Below are 15,139 nucleotides of genomic sequence, written 5' to 3'. Positions count from 1 at the left end.
CTTCAGCCAAAGGTTCATTACTCGAAGCTTCATTCAGCATTGCTCACTAGTGACACCTAGCTACTGTGCAAAGAAATAGCAGACAAATTCATTCATTCTGAACCAGTGTCACTGGCTTACACAAGTGACATGCTGAATCATTTTAGAGGTTACATTTATAAATCACACCATTTTATACATGGAATCAAATGTTAAATGATTTGACATTCTAACCTTCAATTACACTGTCATTAAATTCTCTGGCAGTAATCATCAAGAATTAGGTTTCATCTGATTGGAAAAACAGTAATAAACAGTATAATATGTCTATTGGCTTTTTTGTCAAGGAGCTCGCTTTTTATACATGGACACTCCAATTTTATACACAATATATTTTTTAGAAAAATATATAGGCCTATATTTTAGAAAAATATTTGTATAAATAAAAATATGCATTTATTTATTTTGTACTCGCTGTTGATGTATGTAACCTTTCATTTGCAAAAATAAAAAGACATGAGCAGACATTTGTCCATTACTGTGTATAATATAAAATATGTATCTTTCTCTGTCTGAATTTACATTTATTCATTTAGCTGACGCTTTTATACAAAGCGACTTACAATTGCTATATATGTCAGAGGTCGCACGCCTCTGGAGCAACTAGGGGTTAAGTGTCTTGCTCAGGGACACATTGGTGTCTCACAGTGGATTCGAACCCAGGTCTCTCACACCAAAGGCATGTGTCTTATCCATTGCGCTACCACCACTTTACTTGTGCAGAGTCACACACACAGTTAATTAAATATTAATTAATTGTTTGGATAGTGACAGTATGAACAACAACAGTGAAACTGTGTTGAGTGCAGTGCTTATGTTGGAGGGAGTGTAATAAAGTAAACTGCAACAGAATAGTCTGGAAGGAAGGATTACAATCGATTTTTATTGAGAAACAGAATTATTTCAAGTGTGTTGGGGTAACACACTTATTTAAAAAATGCCAGTGCCAGCTGGTATAAATGAGGATACTGATGCTTCTGTTGAGCCCAGACAGGGGAGGATTCCCTCTTTCTTGCTGGCTCCAATTTCCAGGAAAAAGGAAGAGTCACAAAAAGCAAACAAATCCAAAAGGACAATCCAAATAAAAGAATCCAGAGCAATCCAAATAATCTTATCTAATTAATATAACAAGACTATAATATAGCTAAGCCTACTATAATTAATAATAACAATATACTATAACTATTCTAACCTGATAATGTAATAATATACAGCCATAACAATGATAGTTCTCTAACTCTCTGACTCTTTAACACTACTACAACTGCTTTTACTAGGCTACTACTGACAACACCCACAAGGTGGCGCGAGTTTCGAACCGCCTTTTATCCAGAAGCGACACTCAGACCGAACCGATGACGTATCCACACAAACCGAGGCCTCGTTTGTCATCAGTCACGTGATTTTCACGTTAACAACACAAGCCTCGAATCGCGGCTTCATCTGGCACGCCCATTTTTTCTCGACACAAGCTCCGACGCCTTGGTTCAAATGTCACATCACTAATTGAAGCCGAGAAATGGAAAGGAGAGAGTGAAGTTTGTCAACGAAAACCCAAGGGATATCGTCAGCAGTGGGAGAGACGCAAAGTGATGAGTATTTGATCCGTTGTTTATATGCACTGACACTGAAGTGGTGTGGAGAGTCTGGAAAGCGTGTGGCACGAGTGAACTATTACACCGAGTGAATTAATGATCTATCTCCAACCTTTGTTCTTCCTTCACTGAAAGTGACGATTACTACATCCGTTTGACTGTCTCTGAGAGAAGTGGAGCCCGTGTGAGAGACGAGAGTCGAACTGGTGGGAGAAAGACCGGTGGGTGAGTGCTGGCCCGAATGCACGGTGTGCGAGTGGAATGCAGTGCCTGAAGTGACGATTCACACGGTTCTGATATATCAAGCGCCCAAACTTACCATTTGAGACCGCCCGGCTCTGTGAATGCTGGAAGAGCCCGCTAATGCTGGAAGAGCCCGCTAATGCTGGAAGAGCCCGCTAATGCTGGAAGAGCCCGCTAATGCTGGAAGAGCCCGCTAATGCTGGAAGAGCCCGCTAATGCTGGAAGAGCCCGCTAATGCTGGAAGAGCCTGCTAATGCTTGAAGAGCCTGCTAATGCTGTGAGTTACACGTGTCTATTCCTCTCTCTGTCTGAGTCCAGTGAAGAGCCTGCTAATGCTGTGAGTTACACGTGTCTATTCCTCCCTCTGTCTGAAGTCCAGTGAAGAGCCTGCTAATGCTGTGAGTTACACGTGTCTATTCCTCCCTCTGTCTGAGTCCAGTGAAGAGCCTGCTAATGCTGTGAGTTACACGTGTCTATTCCTCTCTCTGTCTGAGTCCAGTGAAGAGCCTGCTAATGCTGTGAGTTACACGTGTCTATTCCTCCCTCTGTCTGAAGTCCAGTGAAGAGCCTGCTAATGCTGTGAGTTACACGTGTCTATTCCTCCCTCTGTCTGAGTCCAGTGAAGAGCCTGCTAATGCTGTGAGTTACACGTGTCTATTCCTCCCTCTGTCTGAGTCCAGTGAAGAGCCTGCTAATGCTGTGAGTTACACGTGTCTATTCCTCCCTCTGTCTGAGTCCAGTGAAGAACCTGCTAATGCTGTGAGTTACATGTATTCATTCCTCTCTCTGCCTGAGTCCAGTGAAGACCCTGCTAACGCTGTGAGTTACATGTATCTTCCACTCTCTGCCGGAGGCTAGTGAAGAACCGGCTAATGCCGGAAGGGCCTGCTAATGCTGGAAGAGCCTGCTGATGCTGGAAGAGCCCGTTAATGCTGGAAGAGCCTGAGGCTAGTGAAGAGCCGGCTAATGCCGGAAGGGCCTGCTAATGCTGGAAGAGCCTGCTGATGCTGGAAGAGCCCGTTAATGTTGGAAGAGCCTGAGGCTAGTGAAGGGCCTGCTAATGCTGGAAGAGCCTGCTGATGCTGGAAGAGCCCGTTAATGCTGGAAGGGCCTGCTGATACTGGAAGAGCCTGCTGATGCTAGAGCCGGCTAATGCCGGAAGGGCCTGCTAATGCTGGAAGAGCCTGCTGATGCTGGAGGAGCCTGTTAATGCTGGAAGAGCCTGAGGCTAGTGAAGAGCCGGCTGATGCTGGAAGAGCCTGCTGATGCTGGAAGAACCTGCTCCCGAAGAAAAGAGGATGTGGAAGGGACTTTATATTGTTTTTATTATTTAATAAAGAATATTTATTTTTAATTCTGTGTCTGCCTCCTTTGTGTCCACGGTCAGCTCCTCAGGGGCGGCACGCGGGCGGAGGGGTGGGCGGCCCGCTGGCGCTCCACCCCGACCTGTGACATAAAATGGCGTAGTCAGCAGGGTGCCGCCCTGAGTTGAGCAACCGTGGGCCGAAGGTATGGCGACCAGTTTTTTTTCCTTTTTTTGTTTATTTTTGCTTTGTTTCTTTTTTTTGTTTTCCTCTCCTTTTTTTTCCCTTTTCTTCGGCGTCCCGCTCCAGGGACTGGAGCGGATTGGTGGGGGGGTATGTCACGGGGTGACAAAAATAATTAGAAAAGAGATTAAAAACCCTTGTGAATACAGTGCTATTTGGAGACCTCCTGTGGATGCCCGTCTCATTACACCGCAAATCTGTTGCTATGGCAGCGAGGCTAATGGCCCAATTGACCGCAGGTGTGGAGTAATTAACAGAGAGCGTTGGGAGAGGAACACAGATTCAGATGGGGCTTTAAAAAGAGAGAGGAAGCAGACTGCTGGGTGGTTCTCCTCCCCGCCTGGGGGTTCTCCCCCCCTGTGTGTGGTTCTCTTCCCGTGAGATACTGTGTTTTGTCGGCAGGTGGTTTATATCTGAGGCTGGGCTGTGCAACAGGGCGAAGATTGAAGCCGAGAAATGGAAAGGAGAGAGTGAAGTTTGTCAACGAAAACCCAAGGGATATCGTCAGCAGTGGGAGAGACGCAAAGTGATGAGTATTTGATCCGTTGTTTATATGCACTGACACTGAAGTGGTGTGGAGAGTCTGGAAAGCGTGTGGCACGAGTGAACTATTACACCGAGTGAATTAATGATCTATCTCCAACCTTTGTTCTTCCTTCACTGAAAGTGACGATTACTACATCCGTTTGACTGTCTCTGAGAGAAGTGGAGCCCGTGTGAGAGACGAGAGTCGAACTGGTGGGAGAAAGACCGGTGGGTGAAAGACCGGTGGGTGAGTGCTGGCCCGAATGCACGGTGTGCGAGTGGAATGCAGTGCCTGAAGTGACGATTCACACGGTTCTGATATATCAAGCGCCCAAACTTACCATTTGAGACCGCCCGGCTCTGTGAATGCTGGAAGAGCCCGCTAATGCTGGAAGAGCCCGCTAATGCTGGAAGAGCCCGCTAATGCTGGAAGAGCCCGCTAATGCTGGAAGAGCCCGCTAATGCTGGAAGAGCCCGCTAATGCTGGAAGAGCCCGCTAATGCTGGAAGAGCCCATGCTGGAAGAGCCCGCTAATGCTGGAAGAGCCCGCTAATGCTGGAAGAGCCCGCTAATGCTGGAAGAGCCCGCTAATGCTGGAAGAGCCCGCTAATGCTGGAAGAGCCCATGCTGGAAGAGCCCGCTAATGCTGGAAGAGCCCGCTAATGCTGGAAGAGCCTGCTAATGCTTGAAGAGCCTGCTAATGCTGTGAGTTACACGTGTCTATTCCTCTCTCTGTCTGAGTCCAGTGAAGAGCCTGCTAATGCTGTGAGTTACACGTGTCTATTCCTCCCTCTGTCTGAGTCCAGTGAAGAGCCTGCTAATGCTGTGAGTTACCCGTGTCTATTCCTCCCTCTGTCTGAGTCCAGTGAAGAGCCTGCTAATGCTGTGAGTTACACGTGTCTATTCCTCCCTCTGTCTGAGTCCAGTGAAGAGCCTGCTAATGCTGTGAGTTACACGTGTCTATTCCTCCCTCTGTCTGAGTCCAGTGAAGAACCTGCTAATGCTGTGAGTTACATGTATTCATTCCTCTCTCTGCCTGAGTCCAGTGAAGACCCTGCTAACGCTGTGAGTTACATGTATCTTCCACTCTCTGCCGGAGGCTAGTGAAGAACCGGCTAATGCCGGAAGAGCCTGCTGATGCTGGAAGAGCCCGTTAATGCTGGAAGAGCCTGAGGCTAGTGAAGAGCCGGCTAATGCCGGAAGGGCCTGCTAATGCTGGAAGAGCCTGCTGATGCTGGAAGAGCCCGTTAATGTTGGAAGAGCCTGAGGCTAGTGAAGAACCGGCTAATGCCGGAAGGGCCTGCTAATGCTGGAAGAGCCTGCTGATGCTGGAAGAGCCCGTTAATGCTGGAAGGGCCTGCTGATACTGGAAGAGCCTGCTGATGCTAGAGCCGGCTAATGCCGGAAGGGCCTGCTAATGCTGGAAGAGCCTGCTGATGCTGGAGGAGCCTGTTAATGCTGGAAGAGCCTGAGGCTAGTGAAGAGCCTGCTGATGCTAGAGCCGGCTAATGCCGGAAGGGCCTGCTAATGCTGGAAGAGCCTGCTGATGCTGGAGGAGCCTGTTAATGCTGGAAGAGCCTGAGGCTAGTGAAGAGCCGGCTGATGCTGGAAGAGCCTGCTGATGCTGGAAGAACCTGCTCCCGAAGAAAAGAGGATGTGGAAGGGACTTTATATTGTTTTTATTATTTAATAAAGAATATTTATTTTTAATTCTGTGTCTGCCTCCTTTGTGTCCACGGTCAGCTCCTCAGGGGCGGCACGCGGGCGGAGGGGTGGGCGGCCCGCTGGCGCTCCACCCCGACCTGTGACACTATTGCTATTATATTTTACACACAAAATATCAAGAGTCTCTCCCCAACCACCACTTGTAAACCTAGCATCCTTTAATTAATGTTTTTCTTTTTCTTTTTTTTCCTTATTAACATTTTTGTCCAGGTAAAGCTAGTAAACACTAATGCTGCGTTCACACCAAACGCGAATCTGCGTCAAAATTCGCGCCTGCCGCGTCTAGTTATACGCGTGACCACTTTGTGTGCATTCGCGCGTCAAGAGCGAAATAAGTTTGAAGCGAAATTTACGCGCGTCAGAGGCGAAAGTTTCGAACCCCGTTGGCGGCCATCTTTTTACAAGATGTCTGTTATTGATCGGTCATTTATCGAGAGAGTCGCCGCTCTGTATTTGCTCTGGAGAGCAGAACAGCGGCGTAGGGATCATCGTCGCTGTACTCGGGTCCACCAGACCCTCCGGAGGGTTTCAGGAGTTTCACAATTTGCTCCAGGAGCTAGGTTTGGTGGACCTAACGGTGAGGACGCTGACGAGGACCGCGTAGGCCGTAAGGCCTCGGCCTCGAGTGGTCGCTGCCTGACGAGCCCGCGCTCTACAGCCCGGCGCGAGGTTCACCCTCGCCCGCACCCACCTAATCTGTCATTTATTTTTGTTTTGATAATAAATGGAGTCAGCCTCCAAAGGTGAAACCTGTCCTGTGAATTTTGTTTTTATACACTAAATTGTGTTTGTTGTCTTTACATTAGAATAATAATGTTTCATTATAATCTAGAATAGATATGGAATAAATAGCATTCAATACAAAATGAGTATCTCTCATATATTGAAATCGAGTTTTTATGTGAAAGATTTGCTTTGTTGTGCATTTAATACAAAATAATTTATTGAGGCCAAACATAAAATAACATTGTAAACTGTCACTTCACCACGTGACAGCAGCAAGCAGGCTTCTGATTGGTTAACGCGGCGCGAATTGACGCAGAAGTTCAGATTTTTCAACTCGGGCGGCAGACGCGAATTCGCGTCAAACGCGTGAATGCACAAATAGCACTAATAAATTTCGCGCGTAACCAAACGCTCAATTCGCGCGAATGAGGCGAATTCGCGTCTACCGCGCCGCGCTAAACGCCTCATTCGCGCCGCAAGACCTCCAGACGCGCGTAAACGCGTCTTACCATTGACTTAACATTGAAATCACTCGCGCCAGACGCATATTCGCGTTTGGTGTGAACGCACCATAAGAAGGCTGCCAGACCCCTGGCATTCACTTCAGATCATCATATCAGTTCTGATGAGGCCACAAACATAGCGAGCCCACTCCGTCCAGATAGGTAGTCATTTAGCAGTATTGTTGATTTGACTGCTCTAACACTATTGGATGAGAAATACTTGAAAATAATTGTGCTGAATAATGGCACTACTGTCTTAATATAACTGAAGTGAAAATTTTTCTTAATGAATTAATTTGACACAGTTACTGCTTTTTTGTGTTTTTAAGCCTTGCCAATTTAAACAGTCAAGTGCAAGAAGATGTAAAAGAGAACTCAATTACGTAGTTGCACTGTGTGAGATGTTTTATTTGCGCACTGAGGCATGTACATAAAGCCAGGTGTCAGCGAAGCCCACAACTCCCAAATTGAGTTCGCTTTCATGCATTTTCTTGTTCTTGAATGGACAAATACACACACATTTATGCTGAGATGCTTGTCTTGGTGACTAGTACACACAATCAATTATGCCTTAAGTAAACAATGAGGCTATGTATTGGCAACAAAGTCACGATACACGATGACACAGGGGCGACACATATTTGCTGAAAACATATCTGTCATATGAAAATTTTAAATGCCAGTAAAATTTGACAATTCGTTTCCTAAGAACACCTCTGCACCCCAAATACTGTATGTTGTCTTTTTTCTTTTCTTTTCTTTTTTTAAAGATTTACTTATGGTCATTTTATGCCTTTAATTGGACAGGACAGTTTAGAATAGACAGGCAAGCTTTGGGTGAAGAGAGAGGAGAGCGGGATCGGCAAAGAACGATGATCCGGGATGAGTGCAGTGGCTCTGTATGTCGGCGCAGTAACCGTGAGGCTATTGGTGCCGACAACTATGTTTTTATTATTATTATTCTATGTCTCATACACATACGTTTGTAAATGTAAAAATAATAATAGCCTAATTGAAACTAGAAAATGCAGACTGCAGCAAGTGATTGTCTGTCACTTTAAGACTGAATGCATGGATTCTGTTCACAGCTTAATGTGCTCTTTTTATTTTTTGTACATTACTTGAATGATTGTTGACTGTATCATGACTTTTAGTGAGCAGCGAAAAAAGACCATTTTAAAGCAAAGAAACAGAATGCAGCACTGTAATTGTTTAATTTAATGTGCAGTTTTTCATGATTGCTTGAAGGAAAATTCAAAAGTAATTCAATTACTTGCACAACCCTATCGTTTATGTCATTGTATTTAATTTTAGAAACCTTGCACTTCTTAAGGTTTAGTTCACCAAAAATTTAAACTTCTGTCGCTAATTCCTTACCCTCATGTAAACATGCTGCGTAACTAGTGTGTTTTGCTGCATGTTTGACTTTCCGGAATATGCTGTTTATGTTCACAGAAAAAAATAAAATAATCAAAGATCTTAATTTCTGTTCCAAACATGAATGAAGGTCTTAGGGGTTTGGGACGATATGAGGGTGAGTAATTAATGACACACGTTTCTATTACTTTTTATTTATGTCATTACATTGATTTTGGGTGGGACCAGTGGATTTTTGGCAGGCCAAGTAAGAATTTAAAGCATTGGCCCAAGCAGGGCAGTAGCAAAAGTCCTTAGCATTAAGGCCTACAGCTGTTTTACAGTGGAATTTAAATTTGAGCATCATTAATTCTTTTTCTGTTTCTTTCCTGACTTTTTTTATTGTAACAAACATGTTAACGTGATATGTGACTTTAATAAAAAGTTTAAATGTGCTTTTATTTTATTGGCTGTTTGCAGATAAAAGACTCTTAACACTGGGCCAAAAATGCTGTCTCAAATGGATGAAGAAATCATGACATCCCTTCGTGGTAGGTATTCAGGTTGCACATTACAGTGCAAAGTCCCACAATACGCATGACTGCCCTGCACTGAACATTAGTACCAATATTTCTGTAATGCTGGCCAGCTTTTACATTTCATCCATCTGTCAAGTGCCACAGATGCACAAAACAAAGGTTCTTATTGTCAAACAACACTAACTTACCCTTTTCCCCTTTACTGTCACATAGAGCTTCCAGAAATGATTAAATGAATGAAGGAGTGTGTGCAGTGTGTCCGGTCATTGATTCCCTCACCCGGTGGGACCCCCTCATCAGGAATGTCTGCCTCTAGTACTGTGCCCAGTGAAATTGAAATGGTATGTTACAATTAAGGGCTGAGACCCATAGTTAATTCATAGATGTTTAGAATGCAGAATCTCTACCTTGTAACTTTATGGTAAAATGGATCAATATTAAAGTAAGTATTGTCATCAATTTCATGTTTTGATTTTGATTCAAGTTTGCGATTTAGTTCATATTATGATTCAGTTGTATATAGATTAATTGGGATATTTATTTTGGACAGCAATGAAAAGTTTTGTAAAGAATTTGAGAGAGACTTAAAAAAAAGTTAAAAAGCACAAAGCTAATTGTTATTTACTGAATAAAAGGGATGCTTTAATGATTCATTTTTTTTGATATATTACATTATGTCACTTGATATATGTCACTTATGCTCAACAAGGCTGTATTTATTTGATCAAAATACAGAAAAAAAATAAGCAATATTGTGAACTCTTAGGCTAATGCAATTTCTAATATTGGTTTTCTAATTTAATATATTTTAAAATATAGTGTATTCCTGTAATTAAAGCAAAGCTGTATTTTCAGCATCATTACTTCAGTGTCACATGATCTTCCGAAATCATTCCAATATGCTGATTTATTATCAGTGTTGAAACTGTTGTGTACCATTGAATATTTTTTGGAACTTTTTTCTTTGATTCATTGATTATGCTAATAAAAAGTAAAAAAGAACAGCATTAATTAAAAACATAAATATTTTCTAACACTTTACTATCACTTTTTTATCCATTTAACACATCCTTGCTGAATAAAAGTATGAATAAAAAAAAAGTAATAAATAAGAAAGAAAAAATGTACTGACCCCAAACATAGTTTGAATAGTAGTGTATATTGTAACACTCTATTTTGAAAAAACACTGTTCTTTTTAACTTTTTCCTCAAATAATCCTGAAATAATGTTTTTCCAACATTATAAATTAGTATATTAGAATGATTTCTGAAGGATCATGTGACACTGAAAATTCAGCTTTGCTTCACAGGAATAAATTATATTTTAAAGTACTGTATATTAAAATCGAAAACTTTTATTTTAAATTGCAAAAATATTTTACGGTATTATTTTGTGAAATAATATTCAGTATTATAGATACAGCCTTGATAAGCCTAAGAAACTTCTTTAAAAACTTTACTGATCCCAAACTTTTGAACGGCAGTGTATTATACTGTAAAAATGTTTTCTGAGGGAACTTAAAATGTACATAATTTAGTTATTTCAAGGGTCAAATCAAATATAAAGAGCACATTAAAGTTAAAAGTTACACACGTTTTTGTGTATGCACTGTACAGAACTGGTATAAAGAATGTTTTTGCTCAGGTGGCTGAAATGTCCGCCTAATAGAGACTGGTAGTTATCACGTCAGCCAGTATTTTGGTGCATCCAAAGACATCCATCTATAAATGTGATCCCCGTGCAGAGACCTTTTGTACTTCTTGCAGATGTATTTTCTTTTATTTCTTTGACTTTGGGGACTGTGTTTCCAATAGAATTTCTAACCTCTCTTTTTTTTTGACTATTCATAAAATAAAATATTCAAATTATTTTGTTAAGTATTTTTTCACAATACATGCCATTTCAAAGCAGCCTTATAGAAAATGTACATGTCTCTATTACAATTTAGTCTGATCTATAATATAAATATACTTTTCAACTTGAATGTGACGTATCATTTGATTTATATTGTTTCTTCTCTTGTATATTCTGTTTGATTAACACACTGGAAGCAATATTGACATGACATACTGATACATTTCCTCACTGCTATTCACGATGTACTTTTATTAAGTATTTTGGGTGTAATACATTATGTTTACTGTCTGATGTAGTGGAAAGTAAAAGTTGTATGAACATGCCCTCTGACCTTCCCTATTTTACTTTGTTAACAGACACTGTTCTTGTGGAGTTTCCACACACAACTCCGTCGGAAGTGCGAGCGGACATCAGGCGCAAGTGCAACAATGAGCAATTTAGCAAGAAAAATGGAAGTTTGCTTTCTGTTCCACAATGTTTCAATTTTGTTTTCTTTCAGCATTCTTTTTTTAAAAAACATGGTGCATTTTGTTCTGTTTTTCAATGCTAAAACCATGTGAGGATTTAATAAACACTGTTTGAGTACATTATGTGTATCTGTGTGGTATTGAAGTTACATGTTATTTATTTTAATGACCCTGACAAGTGCATTCAGCTTTGGGGAAGAAAGTATATTTTTACTCAAAAATAATATATTTATGGTATATTTCTTGTTTGTTTGGAAGACACTCTTAATTAATTTGTAATGTACTTGTAATACAAAAAAGTACGCTTTAATATCACTAATCAAGCATGAAAATACGCATGTACTTAAAGCTGCCGTCGGCAACATTTTTTTGATCATATTCAGTGTAATCGACACTATAATCCGACAGAACAACATAAATAAGGTGGTTTTAGAAAAAAACCCGAGCTTCTAACTCCACCTGGAGCGTGTTATTTGTTTTGCAAAAATCCAGCGCTCCCGCTTCATCAGGTCCAATCAGCGCAGGGGGGTGTGAGATCTGACTGTCAATCACAGGTCGTGCACACGCCACAGATCCCCCCTCACTCGCGCACGTTAATATCACATGCACACGCCACGCCTGAAGTTCGCCTGGAGATTGCATGAAGCGTGATGGCGGAGAGAAAATCTACTAACAAGCTTCCAATTCCTCGGTTATTGCTATCTATGGCTAGATTAGCCAGGGCAGCCTACCTCCGAGTCCATGGTGTTGATAGATGCTGAAGAGACGGACGCGTTCACAGAAAATCAGGTACACACGCACAGTGACGCACTGACGAGCACGACCTCGATGGGAGGGTGCTCGCTGGTAGTGGGGAGGGGCATGAGAGTTGTAAACATTCAAAATTTTGGCTAATCGACCCAATCTGCCAGACTTGCCGACTGCAGCTTTAAACAACAGTAGCTACGTTTACATGGACACAATCGGAATGAAATCAATCCGATTGATGAATCCGAACAAGGTGTTTACATGAATGATAAATAAAGTAATCGGGTTGATGTGCGCGTTTATATGTCACAAGTTTCAAATCGGATCTGATGTTTTGACATGCGCACACTGCACGAATATACAGAGTTTCCCGCTTTTCGCGCATAAATATTCTCCTCTATTGGTTCTTTATTTGTTTTAAAAAGCAGACGTAATATTAATTCGGCTCTGGTCATAATTTAGAGCATATTAACCGTTTTGCCGTGCTGCTTATTGATCACGCAGTAAAAATGCCCCTCCCTGGGGCCAAAACCAGTCGTCTGTGGATGAGAATCCAAAACAAGGACTGGTGGGACGTTCTCCTGCTTCACTTCACAGACGCGCGAGTGAAATTAGAATTTTAGAATGACGGGAAACTTATTAATATGACACTTTATTAAACAGGAAGAACAGCTCGTTCTGTGCGTCATACGTCATTACGCTAGTTAACGTCTTTGCACATGCGCAGTCCTTTCAGTTTCGGTTTTCAATCCGATCAAGTGTTTACCTATCTGCAATCATCATCGGTGCCAGCTGCGACTCATCATCACTTCCTTAAATACTCTCCGTTTTCTCCTCTCCATTGTCAGATCGTTGTTGAAGTCTTGTGCTGTCTGGTGTCCCGATCCTGTGTTCCTGTTCCCCGTTCTGTGCTTGTGTGATGTTTGTGCCTGGATTCCTGTTCGCTGTTCTGTTCTTCGTTCACGCCGGATTTCTCCATCACCATCACTACACTTCAGCACCTGTCAAGACTCACCCGTGTTTGACCATCAGCCCCTGCGTCACCGGCCTGTGTTGTTTCTCTGTATGATTCATAATTTCTACCATTAAAGAGTTTATTGCACCAGCTATTGCTTCCTCGTTCTTACAGCATGACAAGCCTATCATAACATGACTCAAGTACAGTCTCAACTTGTGTACTCCAGCAATTAAGGACGCAACTTCTGAATTGGGATGCAGCAAACCAGTTTACTTTACCTGGCCACGGTCTTGACAAAGCCGGAGATACATCACCCGGCGGCGCCGCCTGGGATGAAACATCCCCACCATCTCCTCCAGTAAAACATAAAATAAGAAAATTATGTAGTCTTGCTCCATTTTTATTTTTAATTGATGCCGCGTAGGATGGCAGCTCTCCTATCGCAGCGTTGCTAGGCGACAGCATAATGGGGAACATCTGGTGGCAATTACGATCCTACGAAGGCTAGACTCGGAGCGTCCTTCGACGGCTGGGTAGGCTGGGTCCTTAGAAGGACGCAGCCTTCACTTTGGGACACAGCTATTGACGAAGCAGGCGAGGACCAATGAGCGTTTGATATCACTGCCATAAAACATGTCGTAACGCTTCTTGAGGGCGCAATTTTTGAATTTAAATTCATCACGAGCGCGGGATTTGACATTTACGGTCGCTGCTGAGAATGGAGACCGCTGGATGTGGATGAAGGGCTGAATTTGGATCTGTTTCTTGCTTGCGTATGGATTATAAAGATTTGGATTACATCTAACGTTACGTTAGCTAATAAAAATTATGTATTTTGTTAATTTATATTGTGTTTTGGTGTATTATGGTTCTATAGGAGAAAACGCCTTTTGTGTCTCACCGTAACGTTAAATAAACTAAATGTTACAAAATGGTTAAACCATTAAAGAAGGTATTGTTAAGAGTTTAAACTATAGTCTTGTCTGTTAACGTTAATCCTCCGAAGCGAGTTTGCAGCAGGAACAGAGATTATTTCTTAAATGAGTAACTGTTATAACGTTAAACTGCATTTAATAAATGGGATTTTCTATAAAACTTACTGTCATGAAAGGCTAAATGTATTAATTAATAATTATTGTTGTTTATAGCTTTTGATCTTGGCCTCGGGCATTTGAAGTGATGTAGACTATTGAGAGTTTTCTCATTTGGAATGCTCAATATAATTTTTTTCTCATAATCAGATGGTTCAGATGTGATCGTGATATCCTAGTAAATAATGGGTTGTATTATATTTTTTATTTTATTTTTTATTTAATAAAAGTGATATTTTTCTCTCTGATGTGCTGGCCAGAGCCATAGAGAGAATGTCGCCGCTATGGCTGTCACGTGGTTCATGTAAGCCCCAATAGTTCCAGAACGTACGCTGGCTGTCATGTTCTTCTATGGGACAGACAGCAGCGATTGCATTATTGAACGGTAAATATAAAATAAAACACACACCCAAGTACTTTTTCAGCTGTTATTGCATTATTGCATTTTGTTAATGTCAGTTTTGCATTTGGAGATAAGTTTTAGGCTATATTTTTGGAGGGAAAAGCTTAGTGTTCATGTTCCCATGGGTAGTAGCACTGGCTTTAGCGGCTCTAACTTAACTTTTCCATATCATTCATCTGATGATGGACATCTCATGATATTTATTTTAGCACAACTGGGCTGTATTAGGCTATTGATTCCCGTGATTTTGCTTATAAATTTTGATTCAGCCATTAGCCTACCTTCGTGATCACGCAAAGCAGCGCCGCCGCTCCCACCACGCGCATCACGCGCTGTGCGTAGGGCACCAAGTGCTGAGGGGGCACCAAAAATAGCCTAATGAAGAAAAATATATATAATGCCGATATTATTTCAGTAGCCTATAGAAATATTATTAGGCACATTCTAGCCATGTATATGTAACAAAAAAGGGGGAACAAGATAATTGAATTGCTCTAGTCTAGAAAGAACCGCCCCCCGTTGGATGTTCCGTGCCGGTTGTTCGCGCGGGCGCCTTTGCGAATGCGAAGGACGCGTTCGCGCGGGCGCCTGACGAAGTTTGACAGACAGACAGTAGGCAACTTTTTTGGAAATGGCCCCGAAAAGACAGCAGGAGTCAGGATCTGAGAAAAGAAAGAAAAAGAAACTGCGAGATGATGCCCGTGCATGCATCACTTGCAGGTAAGTTCATGTTTAATCATTCTTAAATACGGGAAATGTGCTGCATGTGCTGCTGCTAATCGTAATGCGCCTCGAACTTGCTGACGTTAATGTTAGC

The 15,139-nt window shown here is 42.0% G+C and overlaps 2 long non-coding RNA genes across 2 annotated transcripts; both read left to right on the top strand.

Moving 5' to 3' along the window:
• The first annotated feature begins 1,551 nt into the window (after positions 1-1,551).
• On the top strand, positions 1,552-4,809 carry LOC309497082. The gene is made up of 3 exons (XR_014205363.1): positions 1,552-2,250; positions 2,312-2,395; positions 2,678-4,809. It is a non-coding gene; the product is annotated as an uncharacterized lncRNA (long non-coding RNA).
• Positions 4,810-6,978: 2,169 nt separating this feature from the next.
• On the top strand, positions 6,979-11,389 carry LOC309497096. The gene is made up of 4 exons (XR_014205378.1): positions 6,979-8,437; positions 8,740-8,810; positions 9,012-9,139; positions 11,013-11,389. It is a non-coding gene; the product is annotated as an uncharacterized lncRNA (long non-coding RNA).
• The last annotated feature ends 3,750 nt before the right edge of the window (positions 11,390-15,139 follow it).

Source organism: Leuciscus leuciscus, assembly GCF_965113295.1.
Source record: "Leuciscus leuciscus genome assembly, chromosome: 4".
Taxonomy (NCBI): domain Eukaryota; kingdom Metazoa; phylum Chordata; class Actinopteri; order Cypriniformes; family Leuciscidae; genus Leuciscus; species Leuciscus leuciscus.
The sequence above is the reverse complement of the archived record's forward strand: the minus strand, read 5'-3'. Positions and strand labels throughout refer to the sequence as shown.